Genomic DNA, 22,615 nt, shown 5'->3' with positions numbered 1-22,615 from the left:
TTAACTACGAAGAGTCACATGCATTGCCCGTGCCCTCCGGGGAGCCCCGTCATACTCCTCGCGTCCTGTGCTTCCACGGGGTAGCAGAGCTAAACACGGGCTCAGCCATCAGGGAACAAGGGGAGCCCTAGAATTGCACCCCCATACACAACAGGGTCTCCCCCTGCCCCCCCCACCCTGCCCACCTCCACCGGTACCTGGGTACACCACAAACAGCAGCAGGCTCCGGGCGGAGAGATCTTGGGATGGTAAAGACAGGTGCAGAGGCCAAGCCCTTGTGCACCCAGCTCCAAGCCTCCCGTGCCTGCACCTGTTTGCGCAGGTCTAGGTGCACCCCAGAGAAGCACCGCAGGGGGTTTGCAGCCTCAGATGCAGGTGAGAAGGTGCATATGTGTTGCCTGTTAAAGCTGACAGCCCCACCTCGAAGACCCCCGTGAGCCGCCGCCAGGGCCCCTGCGCACCCACCCCTCCCTTTCGGCTCAGCCTTGCAGCTGCGTGGGGCGAGCCCATTCGTCTTCATTTCCTGCGTGTTCCCCTCCATCAGCTGCTCCGCTGCCCCCGGCCGGGCTGAGGCTGGGATTGGACAGCAGCGCCCGGCTCTCTCGAGGGAAGCTGCAGAAGAGAAAGCCGGCAAGTACTTCAGCTCTGACTCGCTGGACCCGCTGATGACCAGTTTATGGGGGAGAAAATGTGTCGTTGTGTGCTCAGGGAGTTGAGCTGCGGGGTCCTCTCCCTCTGCTGGGGGAAGGGGGCAGGACAGCCAGAGGGCAGCAAACGATGCTTTCAGAAACTGAAGCCCCTCTTCTTCCCCTTGTTCTGGCGTCTGGACAGGGGTGGGGGGAATCCAGAGGCCAGGCCTGAAGGCCATCCACCGGGCTCTCGGGCCGGCCCAGCGTAAGACAAAAGGGGCCCAGGCACAGCCACAAAGGACCGAGTTCAAGTCCTGGCTCCGCCACTTACGACCTGGGAGGTCCCAGGCATCTCCAGTCACCTGTGTGAACTCTGGGATTTGGAGTCCCAGGTGGGTGGAGCCGGAGCTGCCTGCCTGGGCTCGGGGTCTTTGTCCTGCCCCTTTCTGGATGGCCCGTCCCAGAAAGCTAGGCACCCTTTCTGCGCTGTGGTTTGGGAATCCGACAAAGGCACACATCCAATAATCACTCTGCAAAACGCCGCCCGCACTTCCGCAGGGAGAGTAGCATGGAGGCCGAAGGGTGAAACGCTTCACGTGCAGCGGACAGGGTGTGCAGGCAGACGGTCGGCCCCGTCCACTGCTCGGGGCCACTCAGTTTGTCCACGCATTTAAATAATGGCCACCGCGTGGGAAGGACTTGTCCTGGACGCTTTCTTTAATCCATGCACCAGCCCTGCCAGGCATTAAGCTTTTTAATTTAAAACATCTTTTAAGAGATTTATTTATTTTTTGCAAAGGCAGAGAGAGAGAGAGAGAGAGAGGTCTTCCATCTGCTGGTTCACTCCTCAGATGGCCACAACAGCCGAGGCTGGGCCAGGCTGAAGCCAGGAGCCAGGAGCTTCCTCCGCATCTCCCACGTGGGTGCAGGGACCCAAGCAGCCATCTTCTACTGCTTTCCCAGGTCATAGCAGAGAGCTGGGTCGGAAGTGGAGCAGCTGGGTCTTGAACCGACGCCCATATGGGATGCCAGCACTGCAGGCAGTGACTTAACCCACCACGCCACAGCGCCGGCCCCAGCACTGAGCTGTGAGGGGCAGTGACCATTCTCCTCGAGGCTGTGACCAGTGCAGAAACAGCCATGGCAAATCAGGGTGTCGGTTTTATTCATGCTCAGGCTGCTCGGGACTTGCACCTGTGACCGAAATGGAGCTTCTTCAATCTTCCTACTCAGCAGAGGTTCTGCAGAAAGGAGGCTCCCACGGCACAGCAGCAGAAGAGACTGGGGGCATGCGGGCGGGACTCTTCTCTCTGAATGCCACCAGCTGGGGAAGGGGACCTGTGATCAGAGCATTCGGGGAAAAGCAGGGAGCGGGCAGCCCCTGTCTGCTCTGTGTAGGGAGTGGTCAGAGGCCAGGCAGAGGGTCGCTGCTGGTCAGGGTCACCCCCTACACACAGCAGAGCTCAGGTCCTGTGCCGATCCCCACTCTGTCCATCCGTCCCGGGCTGCTGGACACCAGCGTCCCCAGCCCAGGCTGCCGCCTGCCCCGCCTCCTCCCTGCACCGCCGCACTTCTGCGCACACCGCACTGTCAGGAGGCCACGCGGATGATTGACCACCAGAGCGAGTGGCACAGAGCCTGAGTCCTACTGCCTGTCCAAAACAGTCCGGCGAGTCCCCGCCTAACGAGGAGAGGGCAGAGTGACTTTCTCAAGGTTGCAGAGAGAGGGGCACGAGGCAGGCAAAGGGGGCGCATGGTGATTCTTCCGCGCCGCGCAAGCTCAAGGCTGCAGGAGCTTCGGGGGCTGCAGGACTGGAGTCCAGCGTCCCAGCAGGGGTCTCTCTCCGCCTCTGTAGGATGAGAAGCCCCTGGCAGGCTAGGACCCTCCTAGATGCGAACCTAGAACTAAGGGCTGACCCTGCTAGTGCCTAGGGCTGACGATCCCACTGCTGCGAGACTGGGGACAGGGGGCAGCATGCAAGCAACCTCGTGCAAAAAGAGCCCAGGCATGAATGAGCGACGAGATGGCTTCTGCAGCCGTCCTCTCCCTGGGCTCTCGTGGGCCCGGACGACCCCCGCTAGCCGCGTGATTCTCCCCCTGAGCTCTGCACCTGCCTGAAACCCAGAATTCCTCCTGTAGCCCCCGAGGCCCAGCCATTTCACAGGTGAGACATCTCCTGGGGCTCTAGATCAACAGACTTCTGATTAAACCGGAGAAGTTGGGAGATGCACACCCATACGAAGATTTTCATATTTTTTATTATAAATAGCCCAAATATTTGGTCCCATTTCCAGTTTAAATGGGTAAACCATAATATTGATGGTTTGCAACAGATGCAAGATGAATTGAGCTTCTCTCCCAGCTAGCTGAACTACTTTTAATGGGGAATATATCGGAGCTATAAATTCCCACAGACAGGATCGCTATGCAATAGCATAATATATCTTCTATTCAATCTTTTATACATTATGTTTTGTCCTGCATTCCGGTGGATGTATTTATGCACGGGAGCTTGTCTCTGGAGAAGCATTGAGTATCTCCTCTCTCCCACTGCCTCTGGCCGTCGCCCACCCTGGCTCGCTCTGGTTCTTTACGAAACACTGGAGTATGACCTTTTTGTCCACGTGGTGGGTTTCCTTCCCGGGAATGAGGCCTATGGGATCCACAGCCTTCCTAGCACCTCAGTGCCCACTGTGGGCCAGAGGCGCCAGACGGAGTGAGTAGGGAGCTGCCCCGGGGGTCCCTCTCCAGGCACGGGAATAGGGGGACTCCAGCTCTGGGCACGTTCCTGCGGCACAGGCAAGGAGCATGACCTCACTTGACCCATTCCTTCTGGCTCACCTGAAACCATTTGGGTGATTCCTTATCCTACACAAAGGAGACAGACAGACAGACAGACACTCTTTTTTAATTAAGATTTATTTATTTATTTGAAAGGCAGAGTTACACAGAGAGAGAAGGAGGGCAGAGAGAGAGAGAGAGGGAGAGGGAGGTCTTCCATCCTCTGGCTCACTCCCCAATTGGCCACAACAGCCAGAGCTGGGCCAGTCTGAAGCCAGGAGCTTCTTCCAGGTCTCTCACACAGGTGCAGGCCTCTCCTGCTTTCCCAGGCCGTAGCAGAGAGCCGGATCAGAGGTGGAGCAGCTGGGACTGGAACCGGCGCCCATATGGGATGCCGGCGCTTCAGGCAGCGGCCTTACCTGCTACACCACGGTGCTGGCCCCCACAGACAGACTCTTAACGTAACCGAGGTTTCCATTCCTGCATCTGTCTATCCCTTTGTCCTCTCTCTCCCCTTTCTGCACATTCCTCCCTCTGACCCATTCTGCAACTCGGGTCTCCTCACACTCAGTAGAACTAAGCACAGGACTGCACCAGAGGACCTACAGCAAGGTCATTGTCAAGTGCCCTCATGCAGAAACAAGTCTACTTTTGTCAGTCTTTCAAATTCTAAAGGTACAAAATGTGCAAGTGTCCTTCCCCTCAGAGCAGCTACTGCGACCTGCTTCTGTATGTCTCTCTAGACATATTCTGTGCATTAACAGAGAGAGAGAGAGATCCTATAGAAAATCTGCAACATTTAATGGAGTCACTCCCCTGGAAGCACCTGAGTATCTGAAAGCATCCTTCTGATTGGAGCTACAGCATTCCACTGCATAGTGTCCGAGAGATTTACCCAGGCTCCTACCGATGGGCATGCGAGCTATCAACAAGCTTTCCTTGTTACATGCACTGATGTGTTAAATACCCTGACCCCAGCATCGTGCACCTGTGCAAAACACAGCTGCAGGTTAAGCTCCTAGAGGTGGGACTGAGGACCTGAAGGGTATGCACCGGTCACTGTTATAAAGCGGGCGTGAGCTACAGCCCCATCTGTTAGCAATCCCCCTTGGGAACAGCTTGCAATCCTCCTCACTCAAAACATGTCCGATACGGTGTGTCATCAGACTCTTTGATTCTCATCAACATGACCGGTGTCCTATTATAACTCATTTGCTTCTCCCTTCTCACCTGTGAGACCCGCGCATTTTCATATCTGGGAATTGTTTCTCCCTCCTTTGATGTGAACGCCTCACAGCTTGGGCTCAGTCTAACTTGAACTATTCGGCTTTTTTTACTGGTATTTAGGCACTCATCAAATAGGTGATGTGTTACAAATATTTTTTCTCTGTCATTCATTTTTGTATTTTATGTATGTAGATATGTATGTATTTCATAAAAAGTTATTATATGTGTATGGTCTGATATTTATTATTTTTTCATGAAAAAATTATTATGTGCATGGTCCAATTTCCACTCTATTTAAAAGGCCACTGAGTTTTCCACTCTAAGATGATTAACCACAATAGAAGATTTCCATGAGTGCTTTCGGTGTTTTCCTTGGTACATCCTTGGCACACTGGAATTTATTTTGGAGTAGGGAGTGATTTACACATCAGCCCTCACCATTTTCTAGATGACTACACAGTTATGAAGAAGTTTTGTAATTCACTTGAAATGTGCCTACAGTAAGAAGAGATCCAGGGGCCAGCGCTGTGGTGTGGCAGGTTAAGCCACCGCCTGCAACACCAGCATCCCTTATGAGTGCCTGTTCGAGTCCCGGCTGCTCCACTTCTGAGCCAGCTCCCTGCTAATGTACCTGGGAAAGCAGTGGAAGATGGCCCAAGTGCTTGGGCCCCTTCACCCATGCGGGACACCTGGATGAAGTTCCTGTCTCCTGGCTTCCTCCTGGCCCAGCCCCATTGTTGTGGCCATCTGGGGAGTAAGCCAGCAGATGGAAGATCTCTCTCTCTCTCTTTCTCTTGCTGTCTCTCCACCTCTCTGTAACTCTGCCTTTCATATACATAAGTACGTCTTTAAAAAATAAGAAGAAAGGCAACAGAACACAGAGGTCAAGTACATGCACGCTAGCACCTGCTGACAGGATGCAAATGACCGTTTGGAACATGGACTAGGACCGGTGCTTAACCTAGCAGTTAAGACACTAAGCAAGACCTCCACATCCCACGTTGGAACATCTGGGCTCCATTCCTGGTTCTGCATCCCTATTCCAGCCTCCTGCAAATGCAGACTCTGAGAGGCAGCCGATGAGGGCTCAAGTGGTTGGCAGACCTAGATTGTGTTTCAGCTCCTGGCAGGGCTTGGCCCAGCCCCCACTGTTGTGGCCATCTGGGGAGTGAACCAGCGGATTCTGTGTCTCTACCACTCTCTGTAACTATGCCTTTCAAATGAATAAAAATAAAAATCTTTTTTAAAAAAAATCCTAGAAATAGGATTTTTAAAAAGAAAATGACTAACGGAACTTAGAAAGAGTTCCCACCCTCACTGCCGCCCACTGCTCCCCCGTGCACCTGCTGCTGGGGTCGGAGCCTCCTCTAGCCCACGATTCCTGAGTCCTGTGTCAGCTCCGCCCTCCTCTAAGATCGTCACTTCACAACACAGACGGCCCCTGCCTTAGGACGGCTTCACTCAAGACCTTTCGACTTGTCTGCGGGTTCAGCGGGGTATTACCTGCAATTTTTACGTATGGTATTTTCCGCCTGAAGTAGATTTCTCAGGACGGGACTCCACACATAAGCTAAGCAGCAGCTGTATTTTCGTGTTGGCTACTGTCATAACCAATCTCATTCTTCTATACAAAGACTTCTGATATCTGAATCCTGCTTCCGATCGGTCTCCACCAAATTCTCTTACAGCTTGTAAGCATTTTAAGTGGATGTACTTGGCTTTGCCTGGAGTGAATCCATTCAATCTGTGATTGCTAATGAATGTACCTTTCTTGACGATGTTTATTCCACTTGTCCCTTTTCTCTTATTTAACCACATCAGTGAGTCTCTGCAGTCTTGCCCCTGCCTTGCGTGGGAACATTCTGAAGGGTTACACAATTTATGCACGACACCGGCTTGGAACCGAAACAGATGTATTCTATCCAATTATGGAAATATCTGTCTCTTCTACTACACTCATATGAGCCCTTTTATCACAAAGTTTGCATCTCACCCCAAGCGCTTTTCCAGAAAATTTGTTTTTCTGCCTGTGAGTCATCATTCCGTGCTGCGGTGGGGGTGGGGTTGCTGTCCCCCGAATCCTGGGCTGGCTTCTAGGATCTAGGAATTCAAGGACACACACCTGAAATTGCTCCCTGCTTCCAGGGAGCCCTCCTTCTGCTCGGGGAGACTTTCAAGACTCAAATGAACCAAGAGCAAATTATAGGCCATTTGCCTGTAGATTATCCTTGCATTCTTGGATAGGCTGGGTTTCATTGATTGACGGTGGCCAGAAAGTTGTTGGGTTTTCCCAATACGTTACCAAGGAATGGGAAGGGGGATTTCACCAAACATCCTTGAAGGTGGCACTACGAAGGGGAAAAAAAAAAAAAAAAAGGCTAGAAAAGCCTTTCTGTGCCCTGATGAAGGGAGGGGCTCATTAAGCTGATAACGGAGATTTTGTTTTGTTTGTGGTGTTGCACTAGAAACACGGAAAACATCAGAACCAGAGAATAGCTAACTGGTTGTTGCCCAAAGCCTGGCTGGTGAACAAGGAGGCTGAGGAGTCGCAACTGGGAACTGATTGAAAGTGACAGAATGAGGAGTTCCCCTACCCCAGCTGGATGCAGAAAATCCCAGTGGCCTTCTCGGTGGAGACCCCAGCCATGCTCAGCATCTGGCTCCCAGCAGGGAGTGTCCTCGGCTGAGAGCCCGTCCTGATGTCCCCTTGGCTCCCCTCTGCTCCGCTCTCTGGCCATCTGCTCCAGTCTCTCTTTCCATTTAGCACAATGCGCACACACACCCTTGACGTCTGCTAGGTGACGGCACCACGCCCCGTGATCTGTTCACACCACTCTGTGCCCACATTGTCTGCAGTGGGCGTGGCCACAGCTTGTGCTTGACACATGTGTTCACCACAAATGCCATGCAAACAGAGCACCCGTGCGTTGCAGTTCCCGGTGTCTTTTCTTCCTTGGAGCCCCGAGACCGTCATGCAGAGTCCCGCCTACCATAGGATGGGAACATGGTTCAGACATGAGCTGGCTGGTGGAGACCCCTGGCTGGCCAGCCTGTTGCTGCGTGCTGTGAACCCATCCCAGACCAGCCAGTCCCAGCCGACTGCCAGTCATAGAAATTGGCCACACCCACCCCTCGCAAAAGTGACCTGTTGAACAGAGAGCGACAGCAGAGGTTGTGGCCTCCAGCTGCAAAGTGTGGGGCTGGTCTGTTGCACAGCACAAGCCGACTACTAGGATGTCAACTCTGAGTACTCAGAGGGTCAAGTTCACGCCCCATTTACTGAACGCAGGGTCCAGCCCAGCACTGGGCACACAGCGCCTCTCTGATGAAACGTAACCTTGATCTCAGAAGGCGAGACTCTGCCCGCGCCTGTCCCAGCCTTCTCTCTCTCCCCTGGACGTCTGCGGCTGTCTTCCCCATATGACTAGAGTATGGGAAAGCAGGGGCCCCCTTTAAGTCAGCTCAGGGACGTGCTAGGCCCTTGGCAGGACCCGTGGAGCAAGGGAAGCAGAAAGGCCTGGCTTCCGCTGCACCGCACAGCTTGGTGGAGTAGCTTTCATCATCTCTACCCCCCAACCCACCCACAGCCCCAGAGCTCCTGCAGTCTTCTCACGGCGTTACCACTGGGGGACAGGCTTCCCCCAAGAAGGAATGTTCTAGAAGGAATGGAGATGTGCATGGTGGGGGTCTGGAGGCACAGCCCTAGGAGTCAGGTGGAGTTGGGCATCTCCCACCAAACCTAGGCAGGTACTTGGGCGTGTGATGGACAGCTGTTGGCACTGGGCATTGTTCTAGAAAGTTCTCTGGCCAAGGAGAGAGCACTGGCTTTGGGGACTTAAGCCCTGCTCTGCTAAATGAGCTCTTCCCACGGGCCTAGCTTCTGCGGGCCGGAGGCCCTGCCCCACCAACCTGGCACCACAGCTCAAATGGGCCTGAGAAATAATCCGAAATCGCTTTCAGACCCAAGCCACCAGCCTCAACTCGTAAGCAGGCTGTGCGCCCCGGGCTACCGTTTCAGAAGGCAGTCGCGCTGTGGCTGTTCCATCTTCCTATGGAACCACACTGGACGGCAGAGTGACTTTGCCAAGAGATTCGGCGATGGGGCTCTCAGCACTGTGCAACCCCGAGGCCCAGCCCTTTGTTCTGCACATGGCCGTGGTGAGGAAGGCACAGGGAAAGGCAAGCCCCATTTCCATGGAGACGGTAGGACCCTGCCAAGGTGTGGAGCGGCACCTCCCACCCGGGACACCCGGATGTCAACAGAGCAAGGGGCTGGGGGTCCGTAGCGCTGGCGTGGGGAGGAGAGCGTGCAGGTAACCACAGAGAACTCAGAGCTGCTGCTCCAGGTAGAGCTGGCACAAAGCCAAGCACTTGTCCTAGTGCATCCCGGCTGCTACGACAAAACCCTGAGCTGCGCGGCTTCTGAGCAGAAGTCTCTCTCTTACAGTTCTGGAGGCAGGAACGTCCAAGGTCAGGGCAGCACGGGGGCCGCGGTCTGGGAAGACTTGCTCTTCTGGTGCCTTCTTGCTGTGGCTGCACACGGTGCACCGCGACCTCCCCACCCCCACCCCACCCCCGGCGGCCCCACCTCTTACTCCCGTCTCCCTGGGGTGTCAACACACCAGCTGTGCAGTTGCACAGGCATTCAGCTATGGCAGCACGAGTCGCCAAATGGATACAGTCCCCACCCTTAAGAAACCGTAGCCACAACGAGATTAAATCCATAAAGAGACGAGCAGGAGAGCCATCATGAAGCAAAGCGCAGAGCCCTGACGGGAAGAGGTTAATAAATAAATACAGCAAAATGAATCGCAGAAGATGTGCTGAGTGGAACGTGCACCTTAAGAGGAAGACACTTCCTCCTCGGGTAAACAACCGGGGAGAGCGCACGGGAAGAAAAGAAAACTCTGCAAATTACCATTCTCTTTCATGTTGCTCAACCCAGGGCTCCTTGCTTATAAAATTAAAAGAAATAAAATTAAACTGTAACCAGCTCCCTCGAGCTCCGGGAAAGTGCTCACGCGGCACAGAGAGGGAGGGCTGCAGCGAGCGGGGAGCGTCAGGCTCCTCCCACACTGCCTTGCGGCACTTCTGTCTCTACAGTTGGATGACCTGTTGCAGGGTCAGCAAGGACCCCCGACACCTCCCGAACACAGAGTGACCCTTTCGTGGGGGACCCGGGCACTGCCTCCAAGATGAGAGCAAAGCTCGCCTCCTTCTGTGGCCACATTCCCTCCCCCGACACACACAAAGCCCCAACAAGCATGCACCCTGCCCATTTGCTCTGTGTCAATGATACTGAACAGCCACTGGGCAGGCAGATGTCCCGGGCATGGTGTCTGCCCTTGGGGAAGTCGTGACCCAATTGGAGAGGAAAGCTCAGCCAGGGAACAACCAGAGAACCATTCGACGACAAACTGCACGTGTCACTCAGCCTGCACCCCGTGTCCTTGCCCTCCCTGTCTTTCTCCAGCTTGCTGGGTTTTGTTGTTTTGCTTTTTTTTGAGGGGCCTGTGTTTTCAAGGTGTTATGTGACTCTCAGAGGTGCGGGTTTCCAATCTGGGAAATCAAATCGTTGTAAAAACTGGAGATGACAACTAAACCCAGCACTTAACATGCAAGGTAACTTGGTAAGCAAATCGGTTGCATTTGAAAGTGATTTATTGCATACGAATGTTAGCTGTTCTACTTGGTGACTCCAACGTGACAACAAAAGCCAAGTGGAAATGGACCATTGTTGTATCTATACTCAACACCAAGTCCGGGGTACTGTTTGAGGGAGAAACCTTGGGTTTAACGGTTGTGCCATGAGGATGAACCTCTACAAGGTCAATAATTTCTCTTCCCTCTTCAACGGAGTGGGCGTCTGGCGGTGTTGGCTGTAGCAGGTCTAGAATGCAATGTTGTGGTCCTTCTCCACATCCTTCTCTCTCTCTCTCTCTCTCTCTCTGGAGGTTGTGATCTACTGGAAGATACAGACTAGGCAAAAGAGGGGGAAACTGTTTTTAGACGTGAGGATCTGGGGCCCACTCACTGCCAGGAGCTGAGGGACTCTTTTCCCGAGCGTCATCTATCTGTGTTCTCACCACCACTCTGCCCATCTGACTGCATACCCCGGCCCCTGCTCCTGCCTCCTCTGCCTTTTGCTCTATCAGGACTCCAGTGGATCGGATGACAGCCAGAAGCCATATTCTTCCAGCTATCTGGGCAATCCTTGGCCCAGTCACGTTGATGCTTGCAATTGTCACAAGTCCCAAACTCAGAATCTCTCTCCTAAGATGAGTTTCAGGAGTGTCAATTGCTCTATACAGAAAGAAATCACATTTGGGCTTCTGTGGTCTCCAGGTAACTGGCAGAAAGAGCTCTCTCTCTGCCCCCAGCAGCTTCAGTCTCTGTTCATCAAAGAACGGTGGGAGGCCCTGCAGGGTGAGCCTTGGGCATCCGCCTCCCCAACCTTGGCCCCCAATTTGGATGCCTCCTTCCCTCCTGAGTCAGAGGGACAATGATGATGACAACGGGTGCTTGGAGAGAGGCTATCCCAGGAGGTCCTGCACCCACGCCATCCTGCCGTCACATGCTGAACTCTTAACCTGGGCTCCTTCACCTGTGGTTCTTTGAGAGTAGGTTTGAGGTCCAAAACCATTCATGGGTTAAAACCCCCTGAGTAATTCTGCTGGCCAACTAGATTCAGACAGTAATAGAAGCTGAATTATATCCTGCTCTTCAAAAATATGTTGAGATCCCCAGTCCCAGGAGCTCGGAATGTGGACGTATTTGGAGATAAGGACTTTAGAGAAGTGATTACGTTAAAATGAGGTCATATGGGCAGGCTCTAATCCAATCCGACTGGTGTTCTTATGAGAAGAGAAAGGTAGGATACAGACCTGTGCAGAGGGAAGGCCAAGTGGGGACACAGCGAGAAAGCTGCTGCCTGCAAGCTAAGGGGAGACTCTGAAGGACCCGACCCTGCTGACACCTTGAATTTGTACTTCCAGACCCCAGCTCTGTGAAAAAATCAGTTTGTGCTGTGTAAGCCACCAATTACATAGTACTTTCTTATGGCAGCCCTGATGACCTGATGGAGATCTTCAACGCCAGCCCAGCTTCCTGTGCAGATGAACAAACTTGTGGATGAGAAGCACTTGCCCACGGCCTCTCGGCAGGTTACTAGTAGGGCTGAGGCTCAAAACCATGGGCACCAGGTGAGCATCTGGCCTGGCGGGTGAGCCACTGGTTAGGACACCCACATCCCACATCAAAGGACGTGCAATCAAGGCTCGGCTGTGACTCCTGACTCCAGCTTCCTGCCAATGCACAATCAGGCTCATGTGGTCGGGTTCCTGATATCCACGTGGAAGACTCCAACTGAGTTCCCAGCCCCCAGATGCAGATACCCAGATGATGCAGGCATTTGGGGAGTGAACCAACAGATAAGAACACTCTCTCCCTCAGTCTGTACCTCAACCTCTCTCTCTCTCCCTCCCACCAAATCCCTATTCCTATCCCTCTCTCTACCATATTCATCTCATTCTCCATCTCTCTCACCCTATCCCTATCGCTGTCATCTCCATCTCATTCTGTACCTCCCTCACTCTCACCCTATCCATATCTTTGTCTCTACCCTCTCTCTCTCATTCTCCATCATCTCCTTCTCATTCTCCATCTTCTTCCTACCCCTCTCTCTCTCCTCACTCCTTTCTCTCTCTCTCTCTCTCAAATCTGTACTAACCATCCAGAGCTCACTCCAAAACCATGCCTTGGCTCTAAGGACCAGAACACTGGCCCAGCCCCAGCCCAGGAAGGCGTCCATGGAGACTGGTGGTATCATGCTTTCAGCTGACTCCTCCAAGCTTCCATGGAATGGCCTGGATGAGGCTCCCATACTCTGTCCTGATGGGATCATCTGTGCCTCGATGACCATCATCCGGCAGGTCCCTTTAGTGCTCGACAGAGTGCTGGATTCTGAGTGCGAGCGTTTCTGTAGACAGCCGATTGAGTGCCCTGAAACACCAGGGGGAAGGGAGAAGGCGACAGACGACCTTGTCTTCTCTTGCAGATTCCTCAAAGGAGTGTGGAGCCGCCGACTCCCCCCCAAAGGCTCCGCCTGCTCTTCCATTCCTTAAGAATGGAGTTCTTCAGCCAGAGGACACATTCCCGGGCCTGTCACTAATTTTCCATGTGATCTTGAGCCATCATTTCCATTATCCAGGCACTCATTCCCTCATGTGTAAAATGGAAGAAAAGTAAGTGTCTGCCTTACCTACCTCATAGACATACAGCGCATATCAAATGAGATACAGTACAAGACGGCACTTGGGAAAGTATAAAAACGCTATTCAAATATGAAATGTGACAAATCCTTCATCCTCGCAAAGTATATGTGGATCAGAATGAATCTGTCTGGAGGAGGCAGCAGCAATCATAATAGAAATATGTGACCTGATTGATAGGCAGCCCACACGGGCGGCTTTCAAATGTAGGGAGAGAATTCGAGTGCATAATGAAAAGGTGAGCACTGCAAACTGGAGATGAGGGCTGGACACAGCCCCTCTGGGAATGACCTGTGTCCTTTTGCCTAAAGCCATGAAGGAAACAACGCCAGCCTTGTCTTCTATACAAAATCATTGCAAAGATCAATTGAGATTATATACATGTAACAACGCGTAGCTCTATGCAAATAAATAACGTGAAAGCTCTTCAAAAAGTTTATGGAAAAATACGGAATTCAGAGATGAGTTTATTGTGCAAACAGTTTTGGGAATCCATACGTCATCCTTTTTCATAGTAAGAGTTTTTGTGAACCTGTTGAAGATCCTTTGTGTGTCTGCAGCTAAAAGGATGATGTGTAGAATAGCCTGGCTATAAACTAAGTGGGACAAGATAGAGGGCAGGGGCGAAATTGAAGGTCAGAAACATTTTAGTAAGCCTAGCCAGAATGGAGTCTGACTAGGAAATCAGAGAGTGTCAGCAAGCATCTCAAAGCAGGAAATGATACGGGTAAATAGAAGTATCCCGACCGGGAGAGAAAATGGAAATTCTGAGAAGAGGCTGCCAGGGAAGGTGGTGCGAATTTAAGAATTACAATATCAGGAGGTTGAATGGAGCACAGCTAAACTTCCTACAGGTGTAACCCCTGAAGAAAAGAGGCAGCAAGGACCGTAGCTCCTCGGGAAGCAAGAAATAGGCCAACTGCACGTGTGGAAAAGAGCGATAGCTTTGACTGTGAAGAGGAGCTAAAAACCCTGCAGTGAGAGGGAAGTGGAAAGTTGGATCCATGCCTGTGCCTTAAGCAGTGCCGAGCTGAACTGTGCAATGAGACCGTGTGTTTGCATTTAGCCACTGACCCCTACGCTTCACCTCTGCACGCTCTGCGTATTCTTGTTTCATGGTTTTTACACCCAGATGTTGAACATGGAGCACCCTGAAAATACCGACAGGGAGAAAGTTAGAGGAACCGCATTGCGCGTGGTGAATATCAGCACAACTCAGAAAAGTGTAAAAGTAGGAATCTTCAAGTCTCATAAATAGGGACACGGAAGCTCAGAGGTCAGTATCTTGATAAAGGACAGTATTGGAACCCAAGATTAGGTTCAGCTTCGATGAGCGGAGACCTGGAAAATGATGGCGTCTCGTGATAAAGATTTGTTTCTCTTTGAAGTAGGAGAAATCAGAAGTGGGAGAGTCAAGAGGTGCAATGGCAGCTGTGCAGTTATCAGAGGCAGAGCGCCCCCTAGCTCTCAGCTCCACCTCCTCTAACATGGGATCCTCACTTCCGTGTTCCTGAAATGCAGCCTGAGCTCCAGTCATCACCTCCACAATCCAAAGAGCCAAATGGGGAAAGAGAAGAAGAGACCTTTGACGTCTTGGGAACTTGTTTTACAGCTCATTGGCTAGAAGGTAACCACATGGTCTTAGTCACAAGGCATTCTGGGAAATGTAGTTTTTTCCTTGGGAAGCAGCACATTCGATTAAAAAGCAGGTTCTGTTGCTATGCCAGGAGAAGCATCTGCCACACCCTAGCTTTCTAATTCCAAAGTCTGTGCTCTTTGCCAGGAGGAGAAAAGTCTTTAAAACTATCTGGTTGAGGGTTCCGCACCTGCAGTGTCAGCCCAGGGTGGCCCTGCTGGTGCACAGGAAAAGAAAAGCAACACCTTTGGATTGCTGTTGTGCTCTTATTTAGGGGGAAATCAAGCTCAATGGAACACTGAAGAAAACCTTAGGAAGTTGCCCTGTGCTTACTCAACCAGGAGATGACTTTTATGTATTGTCATGAAAATTACAGACAGAAACGCTTGCAATATAAGTGTAATTTGGACGGAGAAATGCCAAGTGTGGAAAAAGAATTGGCTGAAATCGGAGTTAAATTTGGTTCCATCCGCCGGCCTTTGATCTTGCAGAGCTGAGCAAAAGGGAAACAGAGCAGAGACAAATTGTACAGCTTTGTGAACACAGCTCTTGACGCAGTTTGCAATTGGGAATGATCGCCGAGAAATACTATGATTGTAACCAAGCGTCTTACAATCCCATACAGAGCGGCGTTCTGAAGCCAGGCTCAGCAAGCCAAGCGCCCATCATGTACCCTCACCGGGCCATTTAGTCAGACAGAACCACGCACTGCAGGCAGCTCTGGACGGGCTGTGCCCTTCTCCCGCCCAGAGCCCACAGCCTCCCTCTGCATGGTTCCCAAAACTTGTCTTGGTCCAGTTCTGCTCTGCACTAAAGGCAGCCTAAATGACAAGCTCTCTCCAGGCTGCAAATACTGAGGGAGGTCCCAATCCTACCTCTATCCCAAACTGAGGGTCTCTGTGTAAGCTTCTTTCCCTCTATGTCCTCCCATAGACTATGAGCAGGTAGACCAGTTAGCCAGAAATCCTTACAGTGACAAATTCCAAAAACAAGAATAAGTCCACAGTGTGAGTTCAGATGAATAGAGAAAGTGACGTGGACAGAAGCAGGAAGTGACTAAATCATTCCAGTTCTTTCATAAATGCCCATGCTAAGTAGGTGAATTCCAAGACTTTCCTCCAGCCCCACAATCAACCCCCCAGGAGCAGCCAGGCATCAAATGTCATCTAACTCAGCCCCTCCGGAGCCCTGGTGAGAAGCTTCTGCTGGTTCCAGGTTGCCAAGGGTATCACGACAGGACCTGCTGTCCTGAGCCCAGGGTAGCCTGGACACGTGATCCCGACAGACTGGAGTTCAAGTCCCCGATGGGCACTTGCTACGTCTGTGCTCCTTGGGAAAGTTTCCCAAGCTTTGGATCTGCTCGTTTCCTGATCTCTGAAGGGCAGTTCGCACGAGTAACCTCAGAACTGTTAGCATGGGTACCACACTGCAGGAGAGGCCCCCAGCACAGGGTCTGGCCACACCAGGCATTCTGGAAGGATGCACTGTTTTTGGAAGCTTTATTTATAACACCTGAAACGAATCTTGCTCCCTGGAAACTGGACGTTCATGAGCCTGCTTCAAGCCTTCTGGGTCTCGACCCTCAGGATGGTTCTCATTCACGAAAATGTTCTGTCCCAAATCGGGCAGGATGGGGTCCACTGATCCATCAGATAATTTAACGGCCAGAGCAAAGGCTCTGTGTGTGTGTGTGTGTGTGTGTGTGAATGAGAGAGGAGAAGAATGGAAAGCCAGTTCTCTAGACAAAGAAGGAAACGACTTTGCAGACACAGTATGACTTCTCACCCATATCTTCTTGGGATGTCCCTCTTCCCTCCGCCCGGAAGAAGCCGCTACCTGCACGCCTCACCTGGACGCGTCACATAAAGCTCATCTTAATCGATGGGAGAGACACGGTTGAAAATCTGGAGATTTCACCCGGAGCTGACAGCCTGGTAATTTATATTCTGCACAGCGTAAGTGAAGAGCTTGTTATGCAAACACAGGCCACTGATTTGACAAATCTCCTGGAAACAGAATTAATGTCTGTATTCCGTGCAAAGATGTAATTTATTTTAATATTTTAAAGAGATAATATATATCTCTCAATCTGTATGCATTCGGGGAGTGTGATGTATATACACAGAGAGATATGTATATTTAAACAGAGTCAGGCGAGGGGGCTGGGCCGCCAGGCTGCAGCAGCGAGAGCTCCTAAAACGGCGGTGGGAATGCACAGCTGATTGCAAACAGCCACCTGCCTCCTGTGTGCGTCTTCTTCCATTGCTGATGATAATATAAATGTTGCTTCTTTGCAACAGAAGAAAACGCTTTATGTATGGTGCCAGAGCCAGGATCGCACTCCACGGTGATGGAGGTTAGTCGAGGGAGAGCGAGTTACACCCAACTGCAGAAGAAGTTTTAATTGGATGGAAACCTCCTGTGGGTATCTCCCGGCCGTGCTGTGTTCATTTCTACAAGGGGAAGTTTTTCTTTACTTTTCTTGTTGGTTGGTTTGTTTGTTCCGGGATAAAGCAGCGCTGGCTTGTTGGAAAGCATTGACTCTGAAGCACAATCCAGAGATCCATGCCGAAGCGCGAGGCCGCCAGGGCTTGGGGAGCAATGGCAGACAGCAGAGAGCTGTGTGGTGATGGCCGCTGGAGAAAACAGACATACGGCTCTTCTTTGCAGGGATGGGGTGCTCGGAGTCCCAGGTGCGCCTTACCAAAGCTTTTCACAGGTATTTGATTTTGGAAGGAGCCCTTAACACACAGTTCTTTCCCAATGGCAAAAAGAGAAAGCAAACTGGCTTCTCACCCAGTCCTGATCGCCCCCTTATTCTCACCACCCACTTGGCATTTTTCAAAAGCGAGCCTTGGAGAATTCAGACCCCTCTACCCCACTGCCCCAACTCCTCCCAGCCATGGAACCCCACCGTGGAGACACCTCATCAAACCTGCCACCTCGCTTGTCGATGTTTCGTTAAGGGGTCTAAACAAGAAATCAATGCTCCCGGCCCAGGGGATGCGTTGTGCTGTTTTCTCCATTAATGCCATGTCAAGAGATGTCTCCGGGAAGGCGGGCTACTTCAGGGAGCGTCAGCTCACATTTGGACGGGCCTCTGACAGCACTCAGGCAGGTCGGCTGCGGGGACATTCCTGAGCAGAGGACGGGCTGGGGTTGCACAGTGAGGTTCCCGCGCTTTGTCCCACTCTGCTCCCAGAAGATGCCACAGGAAGGGGTGACGGTGGGGGAGGGGCCTGGCCCCCCAGTGGTGGGAGTAGATGGTGGGCTTTCCCTAGAGAGACCCCTCCATACCAGGGGTACGCTGGGTCACATTCATTTCTCCCCCCGCCCCACCACCAAGCCATCCAAGTGTGTTGGGGGAAGCAGGCTGGCTGCTACTGCCCCTGAGGTGCCCTGTGGTGGCCGAGCCTCAGGAGCACCCTTGGGAGTGCTGATCTCCCCACCCCACCCCCTGCCTCACGCCCCGCAGGAGGACCCCTGACCACTGCCCACTCCCTGGCTGCTCAGCAGGAGCTCCTACACTGCCTAGCCATGTAGTGGCCAGAGTCCAGGACCCAGCTTGGGAGTAATCTGACCCTGAGCAGGGTGCCTCACCAGGGTGAACCAGAGGATATGGGCTCCAGCTCCTCACCTGCCGGCTGCTGAGCCCTTCAGAAAGTCCGTTATCGGCTCCAGGCCAACGTCACTTCCTGCCCCTGAACCTGACCCTTCTTGCAGACAACACCTTGTCAGGCCGTTCCTTCGTCTCGGGGCCTTCAACATTCCCTCAGTCCATGCATTTTGCAATGTCTCCTGCCGCCCTGGCTGGTACCTGCCTCTTTCCCTGTCCCCGCATCCAAGCCACAAGCTCCTTGAGAGTGGTGATCAAGGCAAAGTCACGGATCCAACCGCTAACTCAGCTCCTGGCCCCTGGCTTTGCCTTGGCCCTTTCCCCTGAGCTCGCTGGGGTAGGGAGGGAGTTGGAGCTCCCAGAAATGGCTGAACTTGGGTTTTGAGCAAAGTGTTCACGTTTCCAATTCATAGCTCATGGAGAAGGCGATTTTAGAGCTCACAGACTTTAGGGAATAGTCTTCAATTCTATCGCAAACCAGGAACGGTGTTGCAGCCAGGTACAGACCCCGATTCTAAAACAACCCCCACCGAATCACCAGAACCACTCAGCAATGCTCACTCCGTGGGGGAGGTCACTCGTCACACAGAGCGTGTTGTCATGGTCGTTGATCCAGTTCTCAGCCAGGGTCTATGGGGAGCTCTGGCCAGCATAGCAGGACGCAGCCGTGTCTGTGGGGTCTTGTCCAGCGTGTGCACCTCTCCCTATGAGGTCAGTGACTCAGGTCCTAGTAACACAAAGCAGCTCGCCTCTCAGAGAGAAACCTCGAGACACACCCTGCAGGGTCCACATCTGTACTGACTGTGGAATAGGGTTGATGGCTAAGGAGACCTCTGCCCTCTGTTGGGTGGGGGATGGGGGTGTCACGCTAACTCAGCAGCATCTCACTTTCCACTGAGGAGCCAGGCTCCTCCACTCTCGCAGGGTCACACAGCAATAGCAAAAGGGGGATTTTATTGCCCAGAGGGTTTTTTTTCTTCCTCCCCCTGCCGCACCTCACCCAGTCCCAGAGAAATTAGAAACATCTCACGAGCTTTTCTGGGCCACACTAGAGCTGCGAGGAGCCTGACGCTCAAGACATTTGCCCAGAATAGAAGCAGAGCCCGGATGGAAGCAGCAAGGTGCATTACGGAGGGGGAAGGGCAGGGGGCTGGGGAAGAGCCGGAACTAAACATATCTGAGCTCCAGGGAAGAGCAAGGAATTTTCTCAAAGCAACAACATGAAAAAAAAAAAAAATCCCTTCCAGTCTAAGAGATGAAGGTAGAATTTGCCATGCAAGAAAGATTTCTAATAGACAGTTTTTATCTTGACAGTGGTGTCCTCTTAACTTCTATTTGCTTTCTAATTACCAAGAACTGTGTAATTAACCTGTCACCAGACTGTGCTTGCCACCGTAATGAACGGATAGGGATTCTGAGCGTCAGTAAACAGACGAGAGGAAGGAGGGTGATCCTTGCCCACCCGTCGGTCGGCTTGCTTCCCCTTCGCGGTTTGTCTCCTGCCCCCCTCTTTTAGTTCTTCTATCGAGGTGTCACCCCAAACTCCTTCTTCCTATGACAACGTCGCGGGACGCACTAAAGACACATGGACTCCCGCCGTGAGTGGGACGAAGCTCGGGATGAGCGGGTGATAAAACCGGGGTTAGATGAGCCAGGCTCTCAGCCCAGGACTCTGCTCGGTGACTGGGGCTGACGGAGATGATGCGTTTCAGCCGAGAGGGGATTGGGTGGGTAGTAGGACTTGGCACAGATTCCAGTCCCCACAGCAGCGCTGCATAGAGAAGTCTGCCTGGGCCGAGACGCGAGCCATACAGAAGGTGTATCACAGCCACATCTTTCCTTCTCCACCCAGCTACGGGCCAGGGGCCGGACAAATTACAACAGCGCCTCTGCTCAGAGTCTGCTCCAAGCCCTCAGCCCACCCAGCCTGCTCACCCACTCCTCCCTGCCGACCCCAGGGCCTCCTGACTGATCCCCGCCGCGCCCAGAGCACGGCGTGCCCCTTCTTTGGAAATCCCTGGGTGTAACAAGCTGCCTTTTCAATGGCAGGTGTCCGTTGTATTGGAGGCACCAGACCTGGATAATTATAAAACCTGTGACTTGGTGGGTATGAGAGGGTCCTGGGCACTCACTGACCATGTCAGCAAGACCCACTTTCCCAGAGCCCAATGGGCTTGAGGCTGCAGACACACTTCCTCCCTGGTCCACAGTAGCTCAGAGACCTAGTAGAACTGATTCCTGTCTGTATCTGCACCTCCCTTTCAACAGGAGGTTCGGTCTGAGGCTGAGTCAGTGCTGGGAGGAGCCTAGGGGGGAAGCAGCTGCCCCGGGCATCCAACCAGCTCATCCAGAACACCCTCTGAGTCTCTGGGATCCCGGGCGCGTTCCATCCCAGCACCACTGGTCACCTGTTAGGCTTCCTGCACAGACACAATGCCTCATTGCACAGGCCACATGGCTCAATACTTGGTCAGTATCAGCGCAGGGCTCCTGAGCGCCTCCCACAGCCCAGATTCGGGACTGCAGGCTGCCCCCTGCCTGCGCCTGACCTGGAGCGACGTGCTGGTGCCCTGGAAGGCATCCTATAACCCCTGGTCTGCACTGCACAGCTCTGCGCTGCAAAGCTGCCCACGTGTGACACAGGGACCTGGCTCCGCAGGAGGCAGCCGCGTCTCCCCTCCATCTCCCTTCCTCGGGCACCACACAGGCCTGCTCTGCAAATCAGAGCCCTCGATTCCTGCTGGCTCGGCTCCGTGCCAGCCTGGTGACGGCTCCTGCGTAGTCCCGTGCGTGAGGCAGGCATGCTTGGCACATAGGTGCTCAACCAGTGCCACTCTCCCGCTCTCCTCTCACTTCCTCAACCTCCTCCTCTCCCTGCGTGCGCCAACACATGACTCGTCCCAGTCCCTCGGGGAAACTCAGGGTTCCTGAGACCCCCCTGGGCACCTGGCTCCTGAGCCCTAGACCCCAGCGGGAGGCCTCCATGGCCACACGGCCGCGAGGCGTGGGGCTTGTCCTCCACACAGCCTCCCTGGCCCTGCAGCGGCGTCTCCAGCCTCTGTCTTCCCCCAGGAGGGCATCACCACTGCTCCCCACCCCCGCCCCGGGCCCAGGCAGGTCACCCCCAGCAGGTGGCTGTCAGAGCCCTCGCCTCCCACACTGGGCTCTTCCTGTCTGTCTCTCCTTCTGTTTCCTGCCATCACACTCCTTCTCCCCTAATCCAAATCCCTCTCAACTCGGTGTCACATCTGAACGCAGCCAGATACGGTAATCCCTGTAGAAATGTCCCCGGAAAACTGACAGCAGCTTAACGTGCTTCGAGCGTCCTGCAGTTCAGCCCCTCCCCGGGGCTCATCAGACACAGAGGATGTGTGTCTTATCAGACACAGAGGATGGTCCTCAAAGAGGGAGATGGCACCACCTACCCCCGCCCCGGGCAGCGAGGGAGGGCAGGGGACCCACGCTTGAGGGCAAGCAGGGGTCCCGTGGGGTCACCCCGGTTACCTGCTCACCCATTTCTGAGCCTCCCTCAAGTGTGGCGGGAATGTTTACTGCCTGCTGGCCACTCTGCCCTGCACTGGGAGGCCGGGAAGAGAGGAGAGCTGAGAGGCACGGGCAGTTTCACGGCGAGCTGTCGACATTTAAGACAGGCCTTGGGTCCAGGGATTAAGACACCCAGGGCCCAACCTGGAGCACCTGGGTTCAACACGCAGTCCTGGCCCCCAGCTCCAGCTGCCTGCTAAAGTGGACCCTGGGAGTCAGCAAGGATGGCTCATGGGATTGGAGAACGTGGGGCCCTCGTGGCTCCTGGCTTTGGCCTGCCACCCAGCCCTGGAGATGAAAGGCATTCGGGGAGTGAACCAGAGGATGGGATCCCTCTCTCTTTCTCACATTTAAAAAATATATAATTACATATAAGTGATACTTAAATATTTAAATAGATATATGTACACACACAGCATTTGGGTAGGTTCATTTTGGGCTCACAGTTGACAGGCTTGAATCAAAAGAGAGAGCAAGCAGTTCCCATGGCCCTCTGGAGTTATGAATGCAAACCACCCGCCCCCCCTCAGAGCAGAGAGCCACACAACAACGCGTCCCCTGTGAGGAGACGTGGGATTGTCCCATTGCTACCCTGCCCCCAACCCGAGCTCGAGCTTGGTTGCAGTTGGCATCCAGAGCTGGACAGGCTGCCCCTGTCGGGTGGAGGGTGGCCGGCACTGGCAGCACCTGTGCCCATGGCATGGAGGGGAAGCAGCAGCAGCTACCAGAGCCACGCTGGGCTGTGGAGGGAAGGGAAGTCACAGGGCAGTGAGGAGCCCAGGGCTGCAGAGCAGAACTCAGGCGCACAGAGCAGGCAGCAGGGCTGGGGGCAGGGCGTGCTCACCCCACACTGAGCATCAGACAGCTCCTGGGCGTGGCCGACACACGGCCCTCCTGGTCTCCCTCCGCAGC

This window comes from Oryctolagus cuniculus, chromosome 8 (assembly GCF_051225735.1).
Source record: "Oryctolagus cuniculus isolate XC-2025 breed Fujian yellow rabbit chromosome 8, ASM5122573v1, whole genome shotgun sequence".
Lineage (NCBI taxonomy): Eukaryota > Metazoa > Chordata > Mammalia > Lagomorpha > Leporidae > Oryctolagus > Oryctolagus cuniculus.
Note: the sequence above shows the minus strand (reverse complement) of the source record.